General features: G+C 45.0%; 1 long non-coding RNA gene across 1 annotated transcript; it reads right to left on the reverse strand.

Annotated features, from left to right (window-relative positions):
- Window positions 1-4384: 4384 nt before the first annotated feature.
- Window positions 4385-9074, reverse strand: LOC142712723 (uncharacterized). The gene is made up of 2 exons (XR_012870133.1): window positions 8927-9074; window positions 4385-6385 (listed from the first exon to the last, which is right to left on the reverse strand). It is a non-coding gene; the product is annotated as an uncharacterized LOC142712723 (long non-coding RNA).
- Between the last annotated feature and the right edge of the window lie 2259 nt (window positions 9075-11333).

Below are 11333 nucleotides of genomic sequence, written 5' to 3' on the forward strand. Positions count from 1 at the left end.
GCTCTGTACTGTTAATGCAGGGATTATCGTCCGATTTGGTTTTAGGCCTTCCCTGGTTGCAGTTGCATAATCCCACGTTTGACTGGAATTCTGGGGACCTTACCAAGTGGGGTAATGAATGTTGTACGTCATGTTTTTCTGTTAATTTTATCTCTCCCCCTGAGGAGGTGAACACGCTACCTGAGTTTGTTCAGGACTTCGCTGATATTTTCTCTAAGGAGGCCTCCGAAGTGTTACCTCCTCATAGAGAATATGATTGCGCAATCAATTTGGTACCAGGAGCTAAGCTCCCTAAGGGTAGGATATTTAATCTCTCTTGTCCCGAACGTGAAGCCATGAGAGAGTATATCCAGGAATGCCTGGCCAAGGGTTACATTCGCCCCTCTACTTCTCCGGTAGGTGCTGGCTTCTTCTTCGTAGGGAAGAAGGATGGTGGTCTTAGGCTATGCATTGACTACCGAAGCTTGAATAAGGTCACTGTAAGGAACCAGTATCCCCTTCCTCTGATTCCTGATCTCTTTAATCAGGTTCAGGGGGCCCAATGGTTCTCTAAGTTTGATCTACGGGGGGCTTATAACCTTATCCGCATCAAAGAGGGGGATGAGTGGAAGACTGCATTTAACACGCCCGAAGGTCATTTCGAATACCTCGTCATGCCCTTTGGGTTGTGTAATGCTCCCGCGGTCTTCCACAAATTAATAAATGAGATTTTAAGAGACTACCTGGGGGTATTTCTTGTAGTGTACCTTGATGACATACTTGTGTTTTCCAAGGACTGGTCCTCCCACATTGAGCATGTCAGGAAGGTGCTCCAGGTCCTTCGATAAAACAAACTGTTTGCGAAGACCGAAAAATGTGTGTGCAGGAGATACCATTTTTGGGCCAAATCCTCACTCCTCATGAATTCCGCATGGACCCTGCCAAGGTCCAGGCTGTGGCGGAATGGATCCAACCTGCCTCCCTGAAGGCGTTACAGTGCTTCCTGGGGTTCGCTAATTATTACAGGAAGTTTATTGCTAAAATCTCGGTCATCGCTAAGCCTCTTACGGATCTCTTTCGCAATGGTGCTGATCTCCTCCACTGGCCTCCTGAGGCTGTCCAGGCTTTTGAGGTCCTTAAGAAGTGCTTTATCTCGGCCCCGGTGCTGGTTCAGCCCAACCAAATGGAGCCATTTATCGTGGAGGTTGACGCGTCCGAGGTGGGAGTGGGGTCTGTCTTGTCCCAGGGTACCAGGTCCCTCACCCATCTCCGTCCCTGTGCCTACTTCTCCAGGAAGTTTTCACCTACTGAGAGTAACTATGATATTGACAACCGCGAACTCTTAGCCATTAAATGGGCATTTGAAGAGTGGCGCCACTTCCTGGAGGGGGCTAGGCACCAGGTAACGGTCCTTACCGACCATAAGAATCTGGTTTTCCTAGAATCTGCCCGGAGGCTAAACCCGAGACAAGCTCGTTGGGCGTTATTTTTTACCAGATTCAACTTTGTGGTTACCTATAGGGCTGGGTCTAAAAATATTAAGGCTGATGCACTGTCACGTAGCTTCATGGCCAGCCCTCCTTCGGAGGAAGATCCTGCTTGTATTTTTCCTCCAGGTATAATCATTTCCGCTATTGATTCTTATTTAGTCTCTGAAATTGCGGCTGATCAAGGTTCAGCTCCCGGGAACCTTCCTGAGAACAAGCTGTTTGTTCCCCTGCAATTCCGGCTAAGGGTACTTAGGGAAAATCATGACTCTGCACTATCTGGCCATCCAGGCATCCTGGGTACCAAGCACCTCATTGCCAGAAACTATTGGTGGCCTGGGTTGCCTAAAGACGTTAAGGCCTACGTCGCCGCTTGTGAAGTTTGTGCTAGGTCCAAGACTCCCAGGTCCCGACCAGCGGGCTTACTATGTTCTTTGCCCATTCCCCAGAGACCTTGGACCCATATCTCCATGGATTTTATCACCGATTTGCCTCCATCTCAAGGCAAGTCGGTGGTGTGGGTTGTAGTAGACCGCTTCAGTAAGATGTGCCATTTTGTGCAACCTCAAGAAACTACCCAATGCTAAGACGTTAGCTACCTTGTTTGTCAAACACATCCTGCGTCTCCATGGGGTCCCTGTCAATATTGTTTCGGACAGAGGGGTACAATTTGTTTCATTGTTTTGGAGAGCCTTCTGTAAAAAGTTGGAGATTGATCTGTCCTTCTCCTCTGCCTTCCATCCTGAATCTAATGGCCAAACTGAGAGGACTAATCAGTCTCTAGAACAATATTTAAGGTGTTTTGTCTCTGACTGTCAAAATGTTGGGTCTCATTCATTCCCCTCGCTGAATTTTCCCTTAATAACCGGGTCAGTAACTCGTCAGAGGTCTCCCTCTTTTTCTGTAATTTTGGGTTTAATCCACGGTTCTCCTCCGTTTCACCTGGTAGTTCCAACAATCCCGAGGTAGAGGTCGTTCATCGAGAACTGTGCATAGTCTGGGCTCCGGTTCAGAAGAACCTAGAGGCGTCCCAGAGCATACAAAAAACTCAGGCAGATAGAAAACGTTCTGCTAACCCCTTGTTTATGGTCGGGGATCTGGTGTGGTTATCGTCTAGGAACTTGCGCCTTAAGGTCCCGTCCAAGAAGTTTGCTCCCCGGTTTATAGGGCCGTATAAGGTCATTGAAGTCCTCAATCCTGTCTCCTTCCGACTGGAGTTGCCCCCATCTTTTCGAATACACGACGTGTTTCATGCCTCCCTCCTTAAACGCTGCTCCCTGTCCTTGGCTCCCTCGAGGAAACCTCCTGTTCCCGTTCTCACCCCTGAGGGGGTGGAATTCGAGGTGGCCAAGATTGTGGACAGCAAGATGGTCCAAGGCTCCCTCCAGTACCTGGTCCACTGGAGAGGATATGGGCCTGAGGAGAGGACTTGGGTACCCGCCCGGGATGTTCATGCTGGGGTATTGGTCAGGAGGTTCCACCTTCGTTTCCCCAATAAACCAGGTCCACTTTGAAAGGGTCCAGATCTGTAAAGGATCTGCAAGGCACAACTTCTGTGTATACGCCCATAGGTAATCAGTCTGCACCTGAGTCTATGTCTCTGAGACTGACTCCATCTTCCACCACTCAGGATGGCAGGCTTAGGAGTGGGAGAGCCTATCGCAGCCTGGCCAGACGGAGCTAGCTCACGCCCTCTGTCTATTTATACCTGCCTTTCCTGTTCCTCCTTTGCTTGTGATTCTTCTCGTGTGGTTTCCTGGCCCAGTTACAGCTTCTGACTATTTGATCCTGCTCCATACTGACCCCGGCTTACTGACTACTCTCCTGCTCTGCGTTTGGTACCTCATTCTCTCCTGGTTTGACTCGGCTCGTTCAGCAATCTTGTTGCTCACGGTGTTGCCGTGGGCAACTGCCCCTTTTCCCTTAGCTTTGTGTACCCTTGTCTGTTTGTCTCGTGCACTTATTGAGCGTAGGGACCGCCGCCCAGTTGTACCCCGTCGCCTATGGCGGGTCGTTGCAAGTAGGCAGGGACAGAGTGGCGGGTAGATTAGGGCTCACTTGTCCGTTTCCCTACCCCCATCATTACAGTTATACTATATGTGGCAGCTATGGGGTGCATTATACTATCTGTGGCAGCTATGGGGGGATTATAGTATATAGGGGGCATTATACTATATGTGGCATTATACTGTATGTGGCAGCTATGGGGGCATTATACTGTATGTGGCAGCTATGGGGGCATTATACTGTATGTGGCAGCTATGGGGGCATTATACTGTATGTGGCAGTTATGGGGGCATTATACTGTATGTGGCAGCTATGGGGGCATTATACTGTATGTGGCAGCTATGGCTTTGGCTTTTCTAGGCCCCTGTGGCTCTTCTTCGGGCTCCCACCTTCAAATCAAACTCTGTGTTAAGCCACCCCTGAAAACCACCGCCCGTATTTACCCTGGTCGGTATTTTATGGTAAGAAGGCGGCAATCCTTGGCTGAATATTGTAAACTGCCGGACGTGGTGGATGTTGGAGTGAGGACTGGCCGGGTTCTGCTCCAGATGTTCCTATAATATGGGGGTTACCAACGATCCTGGGGGAATTTATCAGTGGAATGACGTCCGCTTTCGAGTAATTGGGGTTAATTGTAAAGGGCCGGGGCAGCTACTAATTCTCACCACAGAAAATGCTGCAGATTGTAGAGTAAATCTTCGCTTTCTGTCCTGACTCTAAGACAGACCAAAATGCGCCAAATTTATTCCGAGACCTGGACCTTCTAGAAATGTGGCCGCGCTTTACTCCGAGACACTTGTGTTTCAGACTGGTCTATGGAACGCTGGTCTACATAAATCTGCCCCCTCCTCTATTATATTACACCCGTGTTATGGAAGAATCCCGCAGAATAACGACACCAGAGACGATGGTTTTAGCAATAAGCAGAAGTGTCTATTTTATTAAATGATGAGAGTTGTGGTTCTTAATTCAGGACCTGGGGAGTGTAAACTCCGGGTGACAGTCAATCTGACCGTCCAGCAATTGTTACAAAGGACAATTCTCATTGTAAGGTCCTGAGGTAAGAGCCACAAGCCAGTGATCCAGAGGAAGGCGAAGAAAACCCCCGGAGGGAGATCTGTCTCTAAGGGGAAAAATAATTCCTTCCTGACCCCATATGTGGCGATCGGAGATCACCCTGGATCAAATCGATCGTCTGCCTACTGCATCTGGACATAAAGCAGAGTCTGGTTATAACATACAATACAATGTGACACGTCTACATTACAATGTAACGAAAGGAATCCTCTCCGACGGTTCACAATAAATTATTACCAGGACGCCTAACGCTAAAGAGAGGATCCCGCCATATACTAAGGGTTCCACCAAATCTTAAGCCCTGCTCCTAGGAGCTTACAATCTAAAAGAATGAACCCTCCAAATCTAAAAGGTGTTTTCCCACAAACAAAATGGTGTGATGTCTGATGGCTGGAGGTGCGAGCGCTAGGACCCCAGCGTTTACAGGAACGCAGGTCCCCGAGTCCCCAGTGTGAATGGAGCGATAGTTCACAGGAGTGACCGCTGCTCCATTCACTGCCCAGAAAATGGACGAAGCTAAAACTGTCTCCCAAGTCCAGTACGGAGATTCCAAATGGAGACATAGCCCTGCTCCCTGTCCTCTCACTGCAGAGTACGCCTTCCAGGCTATACTAAGGTTAGGACAGACAATGGAGCAACTCGGAGGTCTCCGTCCGGTAGACAGTGAGTGGGGCGGTGGTCACGCATGTGCACTGACACTCCATGTACACAGGGGAAACATAGACCTATGTTCTAGTGATCACTGGGGTCCCAGCGCTCGCACTTCCAGCCATCAGATCTCTATCACCCGTCCTGTAGGATAAGGGATGAATGTTGATTATGGGAAAATACCTTTATTCTAACCTGATCTCTGTCTAGTGACGACGTCTAAATCTTCCCATGATTTCTTCACTGTGTTTTATTCTTGAAATTGTGTCTTAATCTTGAGATTGTGTCTTAGTCTTTTGTGTTTTAATCTTGAGATTGTGTCTTAGTCTTGAGATAGTGTCTTAATCTTGAGATTGTGTCTTAGTCTTGATAGTGTCTTAATCTTGAGATTGTGTTTTATTCTTGAGATTGTGTCGTAGTCTTGAGATTGTGTCTTAATCTTGAGATTGTGTCGTAGTCTTGAGATTGTGTCTTATTCTTGAGATTGTTTCTTAGTCTTGAGATTGTGTCTTAATCTTGAGATTGTGTCGTAGTCTTGAGATTGTGTCTTATTCTTGAGATTGTTTCTTAGTCTTGAGATTGTGTCTTAATCTTGAGATTGTGTCTTAATCTTGAGATTGTGTCTTAATCTTGAGATTGTGTCTTATTCTTGAGATTGTGTCTTAGTCTTGAGATTGTGTTTTAATCTTGAGATTGTGTCTTAATCTTGAGATTGTGTCTTAATCTTGAGATTGTGTTTTATTCTTGAGATTGTGTCTTAGTCTTGAGATTGTGTCTTAATCTTGAGATTGTGTCTTAATCTTAAAATTGTGTTTTAGTCTTGAGATTGTGTCTTAATCTTGATATTGTTTCTTAGTCTTGAGATTGTGTTTTAGTCTTGAGATTGTGTCTTAATCTTGAGATTGTGTTTTATTCTTGAGATTGTGTAGTAGTCTTGAGATTATGTCTTAATCTTGAGATTGTGTGTAAATCTTGAGATTGTGTCTTAGTCTTGAGATTGTGTCGTAGTCTTGAGATTGTGTCGTAGTCTTGAGATTGTGTCTTATTCTTGAGGTTGTTTCTTAGTCTCTAGATTGTGTCGTAGTCTTGAGATTGTGTCTTAATCTTGAGATTGTGTCTTAATCCTGAGATTGTGTTTTAGTCTTGAGACTGTGTCTTTAACTTTTGATTTGATGAGAATTTCTGTTCTAGAAAAAAAAAAAATAATTTTATGTTCACTACAATCTCCCAGTATACATATCCCCCAGTATACATATCATCCAGTATACATATCATCCAGTATACATATCATCCAGTATACATATCACCCAGTGTACATATCCCCCAGTGTACATATCCCCCAGTGTACATATCTCCCAGTGTACATATCACCCAGTATACATATCACTCAGTATACATATCCCCCAGTATACATATCATCCAGAATACATATCATCCAGTGTACATATAACCCAGTATACATATCATCCAGTGTACATATCACCCAGTATACATATCATCCAGTGTACATATCACCCAGTGTACATATCCCCCAGTGTACATATCACCCAGTATACATATCACCCAGTGTACATATCACCCAGTGTACATATCACCGAGTGTACATATCACCCAGTGTACATATCATCCAGTATACATATCCCCCAGTGTACATATCACCCAGTGAACATATCATCCAGTGTACATATCACCCAGTATACATATCATCCAGTGTACATATCACCCAGTGTACATATCCCCCAGTGTACATATCACCCAGTGTACATATCATCCAGTATACATATCATCCAGTGTACATATCCCCCAGTGTACATATCCCCCAGTGTACATATCACCCAGTATACATATCATCCAGTGTACATATCCCCCAGTGTACATATCCCCCAGTGTACATATCACCCAGTATACATATCATCCAGTGTACATATCACCCAGTGTACATATCACCGAGTGTACATATCACCCAGTGTACATATCATCCAGTATACATATCATCCAGTGTACATATCACCCAGTATACATATCATCCAGTGTACATATCACCCAGTATACATATCATCCAGTGTACATATCACCCAGTGTACATATCCCCCAGTGTACATATCACCCAGTGTACATATCATCCAGTATACATATCATCCAGTGTACATATCACCCAGTGTACATATCCCCCAGTGTACATATCACCCAGTATACATATCATCCAGTATACATATCCCCCAGTATACATATCACCGAGTGTACATATCACCCAGTATAGATATCACTCAGTATACATATCATCCAGTATACATATCCCCCAGTATACATATCACCCAGTATACATATCACCAAGCATACATATCACCCAGTGTACATATCACCCAGTGTACATATCACCCAGTATACATATTACCCAGTATACATATTACCCAGTATACATATCCCCCAGTATACATATCACCCAAAATACATATCACCCAGTATACATATCACCCAGTATACATATCATCCAGTGTACATATCCCCCAGTATACATATCACCAAGTATACATATTACCCAGTATACATATCCCCCAGAATACATATCACCCAGAATACATATCACCCAGTATACACATCATCCAGTATACATATCCCCACAGTATACATATCCCCCAGTATACATATCACCCAGCATACATATCACCCAGCATACATATCACCCAGTATACATATCACCCAGTATACATATCACCCAGTATACATATCCGCCTGTGTACATATCATCCAGTATACATATTCCCCAGAATACATATCCCCCAGTATACATATCATCCAGTATATATATAACCCATTATATATATCCCCCAGTATACATATCCCCCAGTATACATATCACCCAGAATTCATATCACCCAGTATACATATCACTCAGTATACATATCACCCAGTATACATATCCGCCTGTGTACATATCATCCAGTATACATATCACCCAGAATACATATCACCCAGAGTACATATCACCCAGTGTACATATCACCAAGTATACATATTACTCAGTATACTTATCACCCAGTGTACATATCACCCAGTGTACATATCACCCAGTATACATATCACCCAGTATACATATCCCCCAGTGTACATATCACCCAGTGTACATATCACCCAGTATACATATCACCCCATATACATATCACCCAGAATACATATCACCCAGTATACATATCACCCTGTGTACATATCACCCAGTATACATATCACCCAGTGTACAGATCACCCAGAATACATATCACCCAGTATACATATCACCCAGTGTACAGATCACCCAGTATACATATGTAATTACAGATATACACAATAATAGACATGAATAATCCAGTGAGGGAAACGTATCAAATGCTCTACGCCACTTTTATGGCGTATATGAAGTCACATTATGGTGCACGCCATATTTGCGCCACATTTGCAGCTTTTCACACATTTCACCACTTTTATAAGTGACAAGAATAGTAAGCGGGGTTTCACAGGGGGAGCGGGGCCCCTCATTGACCAAAGATTTAGCAGCGCTAATGGCAGAAATTGGCACAAAATACGGAGCAAATCTACTCCTGCTCATAGCAGACGTAGATATCAACCAATACTCCGGGACCGGAAGATGAAACGCCGGTCATATGGTCATAGAGAAAGTTCAGATCCTGGAATCTCCTCAGCACGGACATATGTCAGCTCATAAATGTCAGGTGTATAACTTCCCTACATACCTGGAGGACTTCTCTTCCTTTCTTGGTGCTGGTCACGTGGAGAGCTCTCCTCAGGTCTTCAGTCTCTTCATGTAAAAATGAGCCGTCCAATAGTCTATGGCCTTCATACACCAAGTACATCATTGTGATGTCATGGAATGTTCAGGGGTCATGTGATCTCGTGATGTCATAGAATGTTCAGGTGTCATGTGATCGTGTGATGTCATAGAATGTTCAGGTGTCATGTGATCTCGTGATATCATGGGATGTTCAGATGTCATGTGATCGTGTGATGTCATGGAATGTTCAGGTATCATGTGGTCTTGTAATGTCTTTTGGTGTCAAGGATGCAATTGTCAAAAACCAATAAAGTTTTCAATATTAAAACGAATGTCATCCATTTTGTTGGTGGGATTGGCATTCTGTGTTATGTTATATACATTGTTAAAGGGTAACTAAACGTCCGACAAACTTCTGACATGGCATAGTGACATTTCAGAAGTTTGTGTAAAGGATCTGCCAGACACAGCTTCTGGGTCGACACCCGTGGTTAATCAGTCTGCATCTGCTCCTAGGTCTGATAGAGTGACTCGATCTGCTACCACTCAGGCTGGTAGGCTGAGGAGTGGGAGAGCCTATCACAGCCTAGCCAGACGGAGCTAGCTCCGGCCCTCTGTCTATTTATTCCTGCTTGTCTTTGCCTGTGATTCTCTCTTGTTTCCTGGCTCTGCTGCTCCTGCTTGTACTATTGACCTCTGCTTCATATTGACCCTGGCTTTACTGACTATGCTCCTGCTCTGCATTTGGTACCTCGTGCACTCCTGGTTTGACTCGGCTCGTTCACTACTCTTGTTGCTCACGGTGTTGCCGTGGGCAACTGCCCCATTTCCCTTAGCTTCTGTGTACCCTTGTCTGTTTGTCTGTCATGCACATATTGAGCGTAGGGACCGTGCAAGTAGGCAGGGACTGAGTGGCGGGTAGATTAGGGCTCACCTGTCTGTCTCCCTACCCCTTCATTACATTTTGATTGGAGGGGGTCCGAGCACTGAGACCCCCATCAATCTCTAAAATGAATCGGCAGAAGCGCTCGTGTAATCACTCAGCAGCTTCGTTTCTGTTCATGTTTTTTCCGGAAATCAATGTATACAGAGAGGAGGAGACATTACCTGGCTGGTTCTGGCTTCTGCTGCTTCTGATGTCCACTCGCTCTATTTTGGACTTTCTGTTACCCTCGGGCTGTCTTGTTACCTGTTTTGGTATTGCCTGCATTGCCCCCATTATCCAACACTGAACTCTGTTAGAACAACCTGGGTTCTCTGCAGCATAAACCATCCCGCCTTGCGGTGGGCTCTGGCGAGTACCTCAGAGTACCCTTAGACTCTGTCAATCAGAGGTTGTGATGGATTTGGGGTTGCAGTTTTATTTGCACGGTTACTCCCGACAGACTCCAGCTGCCTTTTGGAAATTGCGCAACCAGTGATTCCGTAACAGATAATGCCACAGTGCCCGCTGTAGATACTGCCAGACAGCCACCCATAGATAATGCCACAGTGCCCGCTGTAGATAATGCACACACCTACCCGTAGATAATGCCACAGTGACCTCAGTAGATAATGCACACACCCACCCGTAGATAATGCCACAGTGGCCTCAGTAGATACTGGCAGACAGCGACCCGTAGATAATGCTACAGTGTCCTCTGTAGATAATGCCACACACACCCCTTGTAGATAGTGCCACACACACACACACACACACACACACACACACCCCAGGAGATAGCTCCATTGGAGCAAAGCCGCTTCTAGCACTCTGCCTGGGGTTCCACTAGGCCTTGGTACATATTAGGATGCAATGGCCCATTTACCACAAACAAGGACAGCAGGCAAAGTGAGAGCCAATCAGGAAAGCAATTCCCATCTCCAATATAATCTTCTGCAGCAAAAGCCAAAAGAAAAGGAGGATCAAGTACAACCCACATCTAGAAAAGCTTAGAAAGGTTTAAAAAAAACGTCAACCTTTCCTACATAGGGATAAAAAAATGCAGAAAACATTCCCTGACACCCCCCAACCCCACATGGTGGACCGCCAGAAGCCAACCTTAAATAACTAAACCTGAGACGTTCCCTAAACAGAATGAAGCATCACCCTGTATACAGAGAAGATATAAACCCTGCAGATACATCTCCCCACCAGCAGGGTAATGATACCGGCATCCGAGACCCGGAACTTTTGTATTTTTCCGAGTGATGGCTCGTTTTTTGCGGGACGGATTATCTTTGGTAACAGAACCATTTTTAGGTGCGTAGAAATTATTGATTACATTTTATCATTTTTTTGTGGACATTGGGTAAAAATCCAGCAAGTTCTCCGCTCTTAACATTTTTTTTTCCCGTTCACCGTGCGTTTTCAACTTTGTATTACTTTA

The sequence above is a fragment of the Rhinoderma darwinii genome, chromosome 1 (assembly GCF_050947455.1).
Source record: "Rhinoderma darwinii isolate aRhiDar2 chromosome 1, aRhiDar2.hap1, whole genome shotgun sequence".
Lineage (NCBI taxonomy): Eukaryota > Metazoa > Chordata > Amphibia > Anura > Rhinodermatidae > Rhinoderma > Rhinoderma darwinii.